The sequence below is a fragment of the Aethalodelphis obliquidens genome, unplaced genomic scaffold (assembly GCF_003676395.1).
Source record: "Aethalodelphis obliquidens isolate GAN/ISIS:26980383/991018 unplaced genomic scaffold, ASM367639v1 scaffold7, whole genome shotgun sequence".
Taxonomy (NCBI): Eukaryota; Metazoa; Chordata; class Mammalia; order Artiodactyla; family Delphinidae; genus Aethalodelphis; species Aethalodelphis obliquidens.
In genome coordinates, this window is record NW_020837951.1 from 63053068 (window position 1) to 63067811 (window position 14744).

Sequence of the window (14744 nt, forward strand, 5' to 3'; positions counted from 1 at the left end):
TTACTTTGGGAGTTGAGATATCGTAGATTCTAATCTTTATATCCGGGCCTCTGGTGATCTCACTCATAACTCTCCTGACCCTGCCTGGCCCTCTGTTTTCCTGTTTGCAAAGTAAAAAGTCTACACCTCCTAAGCTCACACAAACACTGTAAGGTAATGAGCATAAATGCCAAATATAATACACACTACCTTTTCTCAATCTCAACAATAAATGTGCCAAAACAGTGGCAGGAAACCGCATGTCTCAGAAAACAAAACTAAAAAAAAAGCACTTTAAAGGTCAAGAATTACAGTATTGATTCCCACTCACTTTAGCCTTCACTTTCTCAGTGGTTGATGTCAATGAAAAACTGTGGAATTTGGAATCTGACAAGTCCAAGCATGGACCACTAAACTGAGAGTCCCTTTAAATCAGGAACTGAGTATCATCTTCGTTGTGTCCTCAGTGTCTCCCACTGTATCCAAATCTCGCATCACTCAGGCAATTCTCCTCCAGCTACCTTATCCATACCCATGGCTTTCATAACCACCTCTGCCTAGATCCTCATACTTTTAAATCTCCAGGACAGACCTCTCATTTAACCTCCAGATATGTTTATCCAAATTAGCATTTCATTTTAGATGTCTAAAAGATACCTTACAACACATCCAAATCCAATGTTATAAATGTTCGCCTTAAATCTGACCACCATTCACAGTTTCCTATACAATAATGACCCTTCCCTCCAGCAAGCTTTGTGGGCAAAACTTCTAGAGTCCTCCGTATCACTTTCCTCTTCTTCACCTCCACATCCAGTCCATCAACAAGTCCTTTCAGTTGAACCACCTAAATAGTTTTCTAACCCAGCCTCTTTTCTCCATCACATTCCCACCACCATTCCTGCACTAGGCCAACTCTTTTGTCTATGTCTGGGGCTATTACAATAGTCTCCTGCCTGCTTTACCCTCACCCACTCTTGCCCCTCTCCTGTCCGCTCTCCACATTGAAACCACAGCGATCCTGTCATTCAATGCTGAAAAGTCTCGAATGGATTCAATGTTTTTAAGACAAAGATAAAAACAAACAGAAAGGCTTATATCTCCAGCTTCACACCTACACACCTACACACACACGCACACATACACCAGCCATGCTGGAACCTTCCAGTCTTCCTTACTTGCCATGCTCCTCTCTGACACAGGCCGCGTACTTACTGTTCCCTCTCTGGTTATGTTAACTCTTACTCATCCTGCACTTCCAGCCCAAGCATTTCAACAATATTTCCTTCCTTCCCAGAGCAGAACAAACATCCTATGATACACTCTTTTAACAGCATGGATCTCTCCATCTTGGCATTTAAGATAGTTGCAGTTCTACATTTCTTTAGGACATTGTGGTTGGCGTGTATTTTTCCATTCAGGGAAGTACCATGAAAATAGGGGCTGAGTAGATTTTTGGTCATCATTGCATCTCTACTGCCTGACTCATGACGGTACTTAATGAACATCCGTTTCATGAGTGTTTCAATGAATACATTTTTGTGGGGAAGAAAAATATAACCAAGCTTTGATACATTCTCTGTATGATCCTAAGCAAACAGCTCAAAATTTCTAAGTGAAATGTCTTGATCTATAAAATCAATATTAAAAATAATCGACTTACCAGGTTTGGAGAAGGATTAAATAAGGTGGTATCATGAAACTTTTAGCCATGTGCCCAACAGTATCTTTTTTTTGAAATTCAAATCTAATTTATGGTTTTTTAATTAAAGTATAATTGATTTACAATACTGTGTTAGTTTCAGGTGTACAGCAAAGTGATACAGTTATAAATATATATATATATATTCTTTTTTAAATTGTTTTCCATTATAGTTTATTACAAGGTACTGAATTTAGTTCCCTGTGCTATATAGTAATCCTTGTTGTTTATCTATTTTATATATACTTGTGTGCATCTGTCAATCCCATACTCGCAATTTATGCCTCTCCGATCCCTTCCCCTTTGGTAACCATAAGTTTGTTTTCTATGTCTGTGAGTCTGTTTGTGTTTTGTAAATAAGTTCATTTGTAGTACTTTTTAGATTCCACATATAAGCTATGTCATACAATATTTGTCTTTGTCTCACTTACTTCACTTATTATGATAATCTCTAGGTCCATCCTTGTTGCTGCAAATGGCATTATTTCATTCTTTTTTATGGCTGAGTAGTATTCCATTGTGTGTGTGTGTGTGTGTGTGTGTGTGTGTGTGTGTGTGTGTGTATCACATCTTCTTTATCTGTTGATGGACACTTAGGTTGCTTCCATGTCTTTGCTATTGTAAATAGTGCCATTATGATTATTGGAGTGCATGTATCTTTTCAAATGAGAACTTTCATCTTTTTCAGATATATGCCAAGGAGTGGGATTTCTTGATCATACGGTAACTCTTTTTTTTTTTTTACGGAAACTCCATACTGTTTTCCATAATGGCTACAACAATATACATTCCCACCAACAGTGTAGGAGGGTTCCCTTTTCTCCACATCCTCTCCAGCATTCTAAAAAATAGTATTTTAGTAGAGATAAGTTCTCTCCTCCTTGACGCCTCATTTGGTAGTTTGAACAATGAAAGTGGTCTCTTAATAAATATACAAGTGATTTAGTAAAGACATAAGATTTTCACAGACAATGCAGTGTTTCAAACAACTAGAGGGACAAAAATGGAAAGACAAGTTCCAGGGTTCCAGGTCACAAGTTCCAGGTTACAAGGCAGTAGAAAATACAAAGTAGAAAGATAAAATAATAATCTGAGCTCAACATTCAAAAACGACAATCTCATCCAACAAAACAAGCTTTTTAACAAACCCACATAGGATTCATTGACAAAGTAGCTAGAAGTGCTGTGAGTTCAGGGAAGAGGAAGATCATTCAAGCTGGAGGCAGGTAGGACTCAGGTGGCGACTTTTAGGGTGGGTAGACGAGTGACAGGTAAAGATTTGGGAGTGCGTGTGAGCGGGGGTGGAGGTGGTCAGTTCGGGTAAGATGTAAGAACAAAACAAAGGAAGCATGACTGTTCTAAGAACGATGAGGAGACCAGTTGCCTGGGTCAGAGTAGATAAGGCTGGGAGCGTGGTTAATAACCAGGTGTATGAAGTTTTGAATGCTAAGGTGTGGAATTTTGACTGTTCTCTGAACAGAAATATTGACAATATAAACTCTTACAAATCTAGATGTATCACAACCATTTCAAATCCAAATAAAATACAACAGAGCTTCCCTAATTTGGATTCTAAGTTTCTCCAAGATAGCACTTCAGAGGAAGGAAGGAAAGAAGGAAGGAAGGAAGGAAGGGAGGGAGGGAGGAAGGAAGGGAGGAGGAAGGAAGGAAGGGAGGGAGGAAAGGAAAGGAAATGGATAAGTGGACATCTGGCAAACAGCTTATGCCTCATAAGTTTCACATTGCATATAAATCCGTGGTTGAAGCCTGTCTCCGTGACTCCCCAAAGCATGCAGGTAAAGAGCATGTTGGCTTTTAGTGTCTTGGGGGGATGTCATCTCTGCTCCAGTGTCTGCCTCTGACACTTTATCCACACGCCTCCCCAAATCAAAAGTTACTTGCAAGGCCCACACACAGAGCAAAGGGGCATGGAGCCCCAGATGGGGTGTTCATGGGCATGACTATGACCCATGAAATCTTTTGTGAATTACCTTAAGGATTTGGACTCATGAGATGATTCTGGGTGGCCTATCCTGCCACGCATGCTATCTCCTCCACCATCCCCACCACCCTCCATTTCCCCTTATTTCTCAGCAATCCTAGGAATATATGAAACAAAGGACAATTCATCTTCTACAAAGTTAAGGGGAGAAGTTCAGTACAAACCAAATGACGTATGTGTGTGTGCATGTATGTATACATAGGTATGTGAGTGTGTATCAAAAGAGCAGACTTCTTCATATAGACATGGGGAACTTGAATGCAACTGGGAAAAAATCTATGAATTTCATCAGCAGCCTTCTGCTTTTTTTTTAAATAAATTTATTTTATTTATTTATTTTTGTCTTCGTTGGGTCTTCATTGCTGCATGTGGGCTTTCTCTAGTTGTGGCAAGCAGAGGCTACTCTTCGTTGCGGGGCGCGGGCTTCTCATTGTGGTGGCTTCTCTTGTTGCGGAGCACAGGCTCTAGGTGCACAGGCTTCAGTAGTTGCAGCATGCAGGCTCAGTGGTTGTGGCTCACAGGCTCTAGAGAGTAGGCTTAGTAGTTGTGGCACACGGGCTTAGTTGCTCCGCAGCATGTGGGATCTGCCCAGACCAGGGATCGAACCCATGTCCCCTGCATTGGCCGATGAATTCTCAACCACTGTGCCACCCGGGAAGGCCTCTACTGCTTTTCTGACTGAGCAGACAAGGATACCAGCTATATCCCTTTCTATGTTTAGTCACTTGGCTTTTCTGAGATTCCACCACATGAGCAAAATTGAGCGCTGTCTCGTGAGATTGCCATCCCTCTTCTCCCTGGCAGAAGAGGGGCTCACTTCACCCTTTGCCTTCTATGAAAAACAGCAATAGCACTTGCCTCTAGGGGCCTAGTGGCCACTTGACCACGGGAACACTTTCAGATTGATCTAACTCCTTCCCTGAAAGTACACAGTAGACTGCCAAGCACCACTCACTAGCCCCCCAGACTAGCTCAGGCTCACCTGAATTATGTTTACATAGTCACCTAGACTTTTTTGTGTCATAGAGTTCATCACAGTTCACAATTGCATTTTTTGTGTGTTGTATTTGTAACATTTATCTCCAAATGCACTGTAGCTCCATAGGGGCAGAAGAAGTATGGGTTCTGCTCACCCTTGTATTCTCAGTGTCTAACCCAGCACCCAACATATTAAGTGATGTCCAATAAATATTTAAGAAAGGGAGGAAGGAAGGAAAGAAGGAGGGAGGGAGGGAGGGAAGGAAGGATTGGCCGGGAACTTTCTTCCCATCTAGTTCCTTTAAGGTCTCTGCCCACTTTTTGTTCTTAGATTAATTTATAAAATTCTTAGATTAATTAATTAATTAATTCTTAGATTAATTTATAGAATCCCATAGGACAACTACTGGCTATAAATAGACTATAGCCTCTCAGGAATTCTCAGACAAAAAGGGAGAGACAGATGAAAGGAAATCAAGATTAAAGCCTAACATTCACCTAAATGGGACATCATAAAACTATCAAAAGATGAGACTCAATTTTAAGGTTTTCTTTTGTGGGTTACTCATGGATTAGTAAGAACTAGGAATATTTAGATTCAAAATAAGATATGATAATTATAAAAGAAATAGACACAAATCGCTGTGAGACTCTGGTGTTGAAAAGATACTGATCCCACCTTGGGGAGTAAGGGCAAGTGTGTTGCATGAGCTCTTTAAAGAAGCTGACATTTGACCTCGACTCTGAGGAGTGAGCTGGAGATTGTGTCTGGGAAAAGGAAGAGAGCATCACTGTAGCAGAGGAAATAACATGGTAAAGACCCAGAGATATGAAAGGGCCTGATGATTCAGACACTGGGGAAAAGGTTTGGGAAAACTGGAAAAGAAGATATAAATCGAAAGTTGTGGGAGACTGAGCTAGAGAGAGAGAGATTTTCTTCTATACATTCCCCACTAGAACTGAAGCAAAGAAGGAAGCGGGCAGAACCTGGACAAATTTAAGGAGGAAAAGGGATAGAGGAAAATGCAATAGAGGGTTTTGCGTGTCCAAAGGACAGAACATAAATACCACTGTTCCACAGTCTGACTTCGCCCCACTGAACAACTTTATTTAACCTCTCTAAGCCTCACTTTCATCACCTGGAAAAATTAATATAATACCTGCCTCAAAAACCCAGCATGCAGCCAGGCTTTTAAAAATATTAGTTTCTGCTCCTCTTTTCTCCCAAAGTGCCTTGCACAAGGGGCGGGGGGGGGGGGGGAGGGAGGGAAGTGGAAAATAGAAGAAATTTTTTAATGTTTGTTTTCTTTTCCTTACGAGTTTTGCTTCACTTCCTTTAACTATCCTTGATCTCTCTCTACCACCACCTGCCTCAAGCCTAGTTCCCGCAAGCAGCCAGTGTTGGCTTTGACAGGTCATAATTTCTTTGGACGGATCCTTTTTCAGCCATTGTTTGCTTCAGCTGTCGTCCCAGATCTTGGCATCTCTACATGTTCCTATCCCTCAAACAGAAGCATTATCAAAAGGTTTCGGTTTTCAGTTTGTAATTGCTGGGCTGAGTACCAGGGCTCTTTTCACCTCCTGCCCAACCCACATCCTCCCTAATTCCCATGACCACCAACCAGTCAAGTTTCCACACCTGCACGCAGAAAAGGAGTGTGTGAGGCTCCCTGGGAGCCTGGCTATTTTTTGGGAGAAGTGGAAGCCACCGTGCCCAGAGTCCATCCTCGCCCCTCACCATACACCCTGCTTCCTGTCAATCATCCTGGAACACCGAGTGCTGGGCAGACAATTTTGTCCACAGGATGTCTGTTTGCAGACACCGCCTTCCAAGTCTCAAAGCTCAAGACTTCTCCTGACAATCCAAACACTAGAATGAGAAAGGGGGGAAAACCCTTGGGCGGTTCTTTTAAAGCCTAATAAAGTCTACTTATATTCAAAAGTAGCAACAGGTTATCTCAGCTTGCAGAGGTTGAAGAAGCTAGGAAGACTGATCTTTAAAATTCTGAGCCCCTGGGAAATGGACATACAGGTTTCCAAGAGAGGGTACTAAAAATATGTCCTTAAAGCACCTTCAGCATATTCCAGAGACAATTTCCATAAACGATCAACCCTTGTTTCTTTGGGCACACTGGACTGCTCTGAGGGTAAGTACCTTGCAACTAAGCCACAAAGCAAAAGAATTTGCAAGACATATGTGCATAGACATTCAAGGTTCTCAACTAAATCTGTGGGATAAATTCAACTGCCTGAGGTCACTGGGTAATTTCTGCAATCTAAATGTTTGAGAATCTAATGATTACATATGAAGCGATTGTGTGAAAAATGATTTTAAAACAATATATGTTCTTCAGGGAGCAGGTAAAAGAGTTTTCCTGCATGTGAATAGTGAAAAGATCCCCCGGTTGTCTTCTTAAGTCACTCAATAGTTTACTTGAGATCCCTTGGCCTGTCTATTCCTACGGCTTCTATATAATTATTATACAGGAATTTTGAACCTCTGTATATTTACCTGCTACAACTTACAATCTTTATATCTCTAGGAAATTGACCTAAGCTCTCTGAGATTATTATTGCCTGTGAAAAAGGATCATCATACAAACTCCACTGGATGGTACTGAAGCTCAATTGAGATCAAATGTGAAAGGTGACTGGCATGCAATAGATGCTCAATAAACGGTAGCTTAGAAAATAGAAAAGCAAGGGAAATTTGAGAGACAATCCCAGGACTGGCTTTAAAGTGGCTCTGACTACCACTTTCACTCTCTCAACTGAGTATTAAGGACAACCCAGCAATAATCCTGGTACATCAAAGAAAGTCACAGAGATCTTCAATAAGAACCATTTTGAGATAAGACATGGAAAGATGATCCAAAATACATTATCTAAAGCATCTTAAGTCCAAAGAATTTGTCAAGTGGGTTACAGGTTCATGAGCAGAATCAAGAACAAAAAGCAGTATATTCCAGTTCATCTCTGGAACATTAACACACATCTATCAAGAAATGCTACCACCAAAGCAGGACTCTCACAGTTCTTGCAGAAGACCAGCTTGTACTAGATACATCTGGGGTAGATCATTAATTACACTGACTTAGGAGCTTTTGGAAACACTTGTTCAAGTTCTGGCCAGATTTCCATACAGTACTCCACTGCTCTAATAGAAAATTAATTCCCAGGATGTTACAAGGATATGTATAGTCTGAGAGTTTTCAAAAGAAATCTCTAATGTACCAAATGTGGGTTTTGGGAAAACTCACTAAACCAGGTCACCAAATGCTCAAAATTTGTGGACTATATACAAGAGAAAATTATATGTTGTTTTAATAATTTAAATAATGCTGACTAAAATTAATTTTATATGTATTGAACTGGCAAAGATTTAAGAAAACAACCATCATCAAGAGGCAGGATCAAGATGGCAAAGTAAGAAGATATTGAACTCACCTTCCACCATGGACACACCAAAACTACAACTGAACATAGAATACCTCCCTCTGAGAATGACCTGAAGACTAGTTGAACATCATGTCTATAACTAAGGGTATTCAAAAGAAACCACTGAGACAGGTAGGAGGGGCCAGAGACAGTCTAGTCAGTACCCACATCCCCAGTGTAGTGACCCACAAGTGGGAGGGGATATCATAAACACATAGGTCCTCCCTAAGGAGTGAGGGGTTTGAACCTCACATTGAGCACCCCAGTCCCACATAACAGCATCAAGAAGACAAGTCCCTTTAACCATAACATTTGGCTATGAAAATCAGTGGGGCTTACATCCAGGAGAGCCAGAGGGCTGTGGGAAACCAAGATTCCTCTCTTACAGAGCATGTGCACAAACCCACTCACTCCAAGTCCCAGGGCAGAGGCAACAATTTGAGAAGCTTCAGGGCCATATGTGAAGAAGATTCATTGGCTAGCTTTAGGATGAGTGCTGAAGGGGCAGAGATCTGCGTAGGCACCATTTCTGACATTCACCATCTACCTTGCTAGTACCACTCACACTGCTCCAGGAACCCCCTGAGCACCTACTCCACCCCACATGTCCACCACAGCCAGTACCCCTCCAAAGCAGGTTTCAACCCACCATAGCCAGCAGGCAGCTTCAGGCAGGATCAGCAGCCCCCCACAGCAGCTTCAGCCCTGGAGAGCCTACCTCACCCATCAGTGCACCCAGAATTGTTGGGCTGGGCCCCACAGGCAGCTACACTGGGGCCAGTCCCACCCACTAGCTGACCCGCAGCAACTACAGCAACACCACAATAAGAGGGAATGTGCAGCCCACACAGGAGACACACCTGGAGCATATGGCTCTGGTGACCAGGGAGGATTGCTCTTCTGAACCCCACAGAAAACCTTCATAAGGCCACTCCCTCAGGAAGGGGAGGCAAAGCTGACCTACCTAATATATAGAAATGAACAAAGAGCTATGCTAAATGAGGAGAGAAAGGAATATGTTCCAAACAAAGGAACAAGACAAAACCTCATAAAAAGACCTAAATGAAATGGAGATAAGAAATCTACTTCCTAAAGAGTTCAAACTAACAATAATAAAGATGCTCCGTGAACTCAGGTGAACAGATGAACCCAGTGAGAACTTCAATAAAAAGATAGAAAATATAAAAAAGAACCAATCAGAGGTGAAGAATACAATAACTGAAATGAAACATACACTAGGTGGCATCAACATCAGATTAGATGATGCAGAAGAACAGGTCAGCAATCTGGAAAACAGGGTAATAGAAATAACCCAATTGGAACAGAATCTTAAAATGTTTTTAAATGAGGATATGGGAATTCCTTGGCAGTCCAGTGGTTAGGACTTGGTGTTTTCACTGCACGAGTTCAATTCCTCGTCAGGGAATGAGGATCCCACAGGCTGTGTGGCAGAGCAAAAAAAAAAAGATAGTCTAAGGTATCTCTGGGACAATATCAAGCATATTAACCTTTGCATTATAGGGATCTCAGAAGGAGAAGAGAGAGAAACGTGTCAGAAAATTTATTTGAAGAAATAGTGGCTGAAAACTTCCCTAAGCTGGCAAAGGAAACAGACCTCCAAGTCCAGTGAGCCCAGAGAGTTTCAAACAAGATGAAACAAAAAGAGAACCACACCACAACACATTATAATTAAAATGCCGAAAGTTAAAGATAAAGAGAATCTGAAAGGCAGCAAGAGAAAGACAACTAGTTATGAATAAGGGAATGCACAGATTATCAGTTGACTTTTAAACAGAAGCATTACAGGCTAGAAGAGAGTGGCATGAGATATTCAAAGTTCTGAAAGGAAAAAACTTACACTCAAGAACACTCTACCTGGGAAGGTTATCATTCAGAATTAAAGAAGAGATAAAGAGTGTCCCAGGGCGACCTTCAAGATGGCAGAGGAGTAAGACGTGGAGATCACCTTCCTCCCCCAAAATCATCTACATGTGGAACAACTCCTACAGAACACCTACTGAACGCTGACAGAAGACCTCAGGCTTCCCAAAAGATAAGAAAATCCCCACGAACCTGGGTAGGGCAAAAGAAAAAAGAAGAAACAGAGACAAAAGAATAGGGACAGGACCTGCAGCCATGGAGGGAGCTGTGAAGGAGGAAAAGTTTCCACACACTAGGAAGCCCCTTCACTGGCGGAGATGGGGGGTGGGCAGGGGGGGAAGTTTCAGAGCCACAAAGGAGAGCACAGCAAAAGGGGCACAGAGGGCAAAGCAGAAAGATTCCTGCACAGGGGATCAGTGCCGACCAGCACTCACCAGCCCGAGAGGCTTGTCTGCTCACCCGCTGGGGCAGGTGGGGGCTGGGAGCTGAGACTCGGGCTTCGGATGTCAGACCCCAGGGAGAGGACTGGGGTTGGCTGCGTGAACACAGCCTGAGGGGGTTAGTGTGCCACAGCGAGCCAGGAGGCAGTCCAGGAAAAAGTCTGGACCTGCCCGAACAGGCAAGAGACCATTGTTTCAGGGTGTGTGACGAGAGGGGTTTCCTTCCCTGTCCATCCACAGAAGGCAGAGAACCACCTAAATGAGCTCCAGAGATGGGCACAAGCTGCAGCTATCAGCTCAGACCCCAGAGAAGGGCATGAAGTGCTAATGCTGCTACTGAAGCCACCAAGAATCCTGTGTGCAAGTACAGGTCACTATCCACACCTCTCCTGCCCCCGGAGCCTGTGCAGCCTACCACTGCCTGGGTCCTGTGATCTGAGGACAACTTCCCCGGGAGAACACACAGTGCATCTCAGGCTGTTGCAAAGTCACGGCAGCCTCTGCTGCCACAGGCTCGTCTGGCATTCCAATTATGACTACCGTACCCCTCCCTCCCCCTGCCCTGAGAGAGCCAGAGCTCCCTAATCAGCCACTGCTTTAACCCCCTCCTGTCTGGGCAAGGAACAGATGCCTGAGGGCAACGTACACTCAGAGGTGGGGCCAAATCCAAAGCTGAACCCTGGGAGCTGTGTGAACAAAGAAGAGAAAGGGAAATTCCTCTGTGCAGACTCAGGAGCAGTGGATTAAATCCCAACAATCCACTTGGTGTACCCTGCATCTGTGGAATACCTGAATAGACAATGAATCGTCCCAAAATTGAGGCAGTGGTCTGTAGGAGCAACTGTATACTTGGGGTTTACTCTCTGTGACTGATTTGTTTCTAATATTTATGTTTATCTTACTTTATAGTGCTTGTTATCATTGGTGGATTTGTTTACTGGTTTTCTTGCTCTCTTTTTTTTATTACTTTTCTTATTTTTTTATTTTATATATTTTTAATTTTTTATTTTAATAACATTATTATTTTTTCTTTCTTTCTTTTTCTCCCTTTTCTTTTGAGCCACGAGGCTGACACAGGCTTGGTGCTCTGGAGAGCTGTCAGGCCTGAGCCTCTGAGGTGGGAGAGCCGAGCTCAGGACACTGGACCACAAGAAACCACCCATTCCCACATATCAATCGGTGACAGCTCTCCCAGAGATCTCTGTCTCATCGCTAAGACCCAGCTCCACCCAACGGCCAGCAAGCACCAGTACTGGACGCCCTATGACAAACAACTAGCAAGACAGGAACACAACCCCACCCATTAGCAGAGAGGCTGCCTAAAATCATGCTAAGTTCACACACACCCCAAAATACACCAGGGGACATGACCCTGCCCACCAGAAAGACAAGATCCAGCCCCAACCACCAGAACACAGGCACCAGTCCCCTCAACCAGGAAGCCTGCACAAGCCACGGAACCAACCTTACCCACTGGGGGCAGAGACCAAAAACACTGGGAACCATGAACTGGCAGCATTCAAAAAGGAGACCCCAAAAACAGTAAGTTAAGCAAAATGAAAAGACAGAGAAATATGCAGCAGATGAAGGAGCTAGGAAAAACCCACCAGACGAAACAAATGAAGAGGAAATAGGCAGTCTATCTGAAAAAGAATTCAGAGTAATCATAGTAAGGATGATCCAAAATCTTGGAAATAGAATGGAGAAAATACAAAAAAAATTTTAAAAAGACTTAGAAGAACTAGAGAGCAACAAAAAATGATGAATACAATAAATGAAATTAAATATTCTCTAGAAGGAATCAATAGCAGAAGAGCTGAGGCAGAAGAATGGATAAATGACCTGGAAGGTAAAATAGTGGAAATAACTGCCACAGAGCAGAATAAAGAAAAAAGAATGAAAATAATTGAGGACAGCTGCAGAGACCTCTGGGACAATATTAATTACACCAACATTCGAATTATAGGAGTCCCAGAAGAAGACAAAAAGAAAGGGACTGAGAAAATATTTGAAGAGATGATAGTTGAAAACTTCCCTAACATGGGAAAGGAAATAGTCATTCAAGCCCAGGAAGCACAGAGAGTCCCATAAAGATAAATCCAAGGAGAAACACACCAAGACACATATTAATCAAACTATCAAAAATTAAATACAAAGAAAAAATGTGGAAAACAGTAAAGGAAAAGCAACAAATAATATGCAAGCAATGCCCATAAGGTTAACACCTGATCTTTCATCAGAAACTCTGCAAGCCAGAGGGGAGTGGCAAGACATATTTAAAGTGATGAAAGAGGAAAACCTACGACCAAGATTACTCTACCCAGCAAGGATCTCATTCAGATTTGATGGAGAAATTAAAACCTTTACAGACAAGCAAAAGTTAAGAGAATTCAGCACCAGCAAACCAGCTTTACAACAAATGCCAAAGGAATTTCTCTAGGCAGGAAACACAAGAGAAGGAAAAGACCTACAAAAACAAACCCAAAACATTTAAGAAAATGGTAATAGGAACATACATATCAATAACTACCTTAAATGTAAATGGAATAAATGCTCCAACCAAAAGACAAAAATGGGTGGAAGACCTAAATAGACATTTCTCTAAGGAAGACATACAGATGGCCAAGAGGCACATGAAAAGATGCTCAACATCACTAATCATTAGAGAAATGCAAATCAAAACCACAATGAGGTATCACCTCACACCAGTCAGAATGGCCATCATCAAAAAATCTAAAAACAATAAATGCTGGAGAGGGTATTAAGAAAAGGGAACCCTCCTGCACTGTTGGTAGGAATGTAAATTGATACACCCTTTATGGAGAACAGTAGGGAGCTTCCTTAAAAAACTAAAAATAGAACTACCATACGGCCCAGCAACCCCACTACTGGGCATATACCCTGAGAAAACCATAATTCAAAAAGATACATGTACCACAACGTTCATTGCAGAACTATTTACAATAGCCAGTACATGGAAGTAACCTAAGTGTCCATCGACAGATGAATGGATAAAGAAGATGTGGCACATATATACAATGGAATATTACTCTGCCATAAAAAGAAACGAAATTTAGTTATTAGTAGTGAGGTGGATGGACCAAGAGTCTGTCACACAGAGTGAAGTAAGTCAGAAAGAGAAAAACAAATACCATATGCTAACACATATATATGAAATCTAAGAAAGAAAAGAAAAGTGTTTCTGATGAACCTAGGGGCAGGACAGGAATAAAGATGCAGATGTAGAGAATGGATTTGAGGACACGGGGAGGGGGAAAGGTAAGCTGGGATGAAGTGAGAGAGTAGCATGGACATATATACACTACCAAATGTAAAATAGATAGCCAGTGAGAAGCAGTTGCACAGCACAGGGATATCAGCTCATTGCTCTGTGACCACCTAGAGGGATGGGATAGGGAGAATGGAAAGGAGACGCAAGAGAGAGGGGATATGGGGATATATGTATACATAGAGCTGATTCTCTTTGTTATACAGCAGAAACTAACACATCATTGTAAAGCAATTATACTCCAATAAAGATGTTAAAAAAAAAAAAAAAAAGAGTTTCCCTGGCAAGCAACAGCTAAAGGAATTCATCACCACTGAACCAGCCATACAAGAAATATTAAAGGGATTTCTTTAAATGGAAAAGAAAAGGCCATAACTAAAACTAAGAAATTATATTAAAGGAGACATATCACTGGTAAAAGCAAACATATATTAGAGGATCAATAATTTACAAAGCTAGTGTGAATTTTAAAAGACAAATGTAGTAAAATCAACTATAACTACAATAATTAATTAAGGGATACACGATTTAAAAGACAGAAAATCTGATGTCAAAAAAGTAAAACAGCAAGTGGAGGGAGTTAAAATATAGTATTTTTAGTATGCGTTTGAACTTAAAATAGACTGCTTTATATAGACTGGTTGTCATACATGAACCTCATGGTAACCACATATCAAAAACTTACAATAGGCACACAATAACTTAAAAGAAAGGGATCCAAACATAAAACTAAAGAAACTCATCAAATCACAGAGGAAGAGAGCAAGAGAAGAAGAAAGGAACACAGAAGAACTACATAAACAACCAGAAAACAATTAACAAAACAGTGATAAGTACACACCTGCCAATAATTACTTTAAATGTAAATGAACGAAATGCTCTAATCAAAAGACAGAGTGGCTGAAAGGATTCAAAAAAAAAAGTCCCGTATATATGCTGTCTACAAGAGATTCACTTCAGGTCTAAAGGCATACACAGACTGAAAGTGAAAGGATGGAAAATGATATTCCATGCAAATAGAACCAAAAAGAAAGT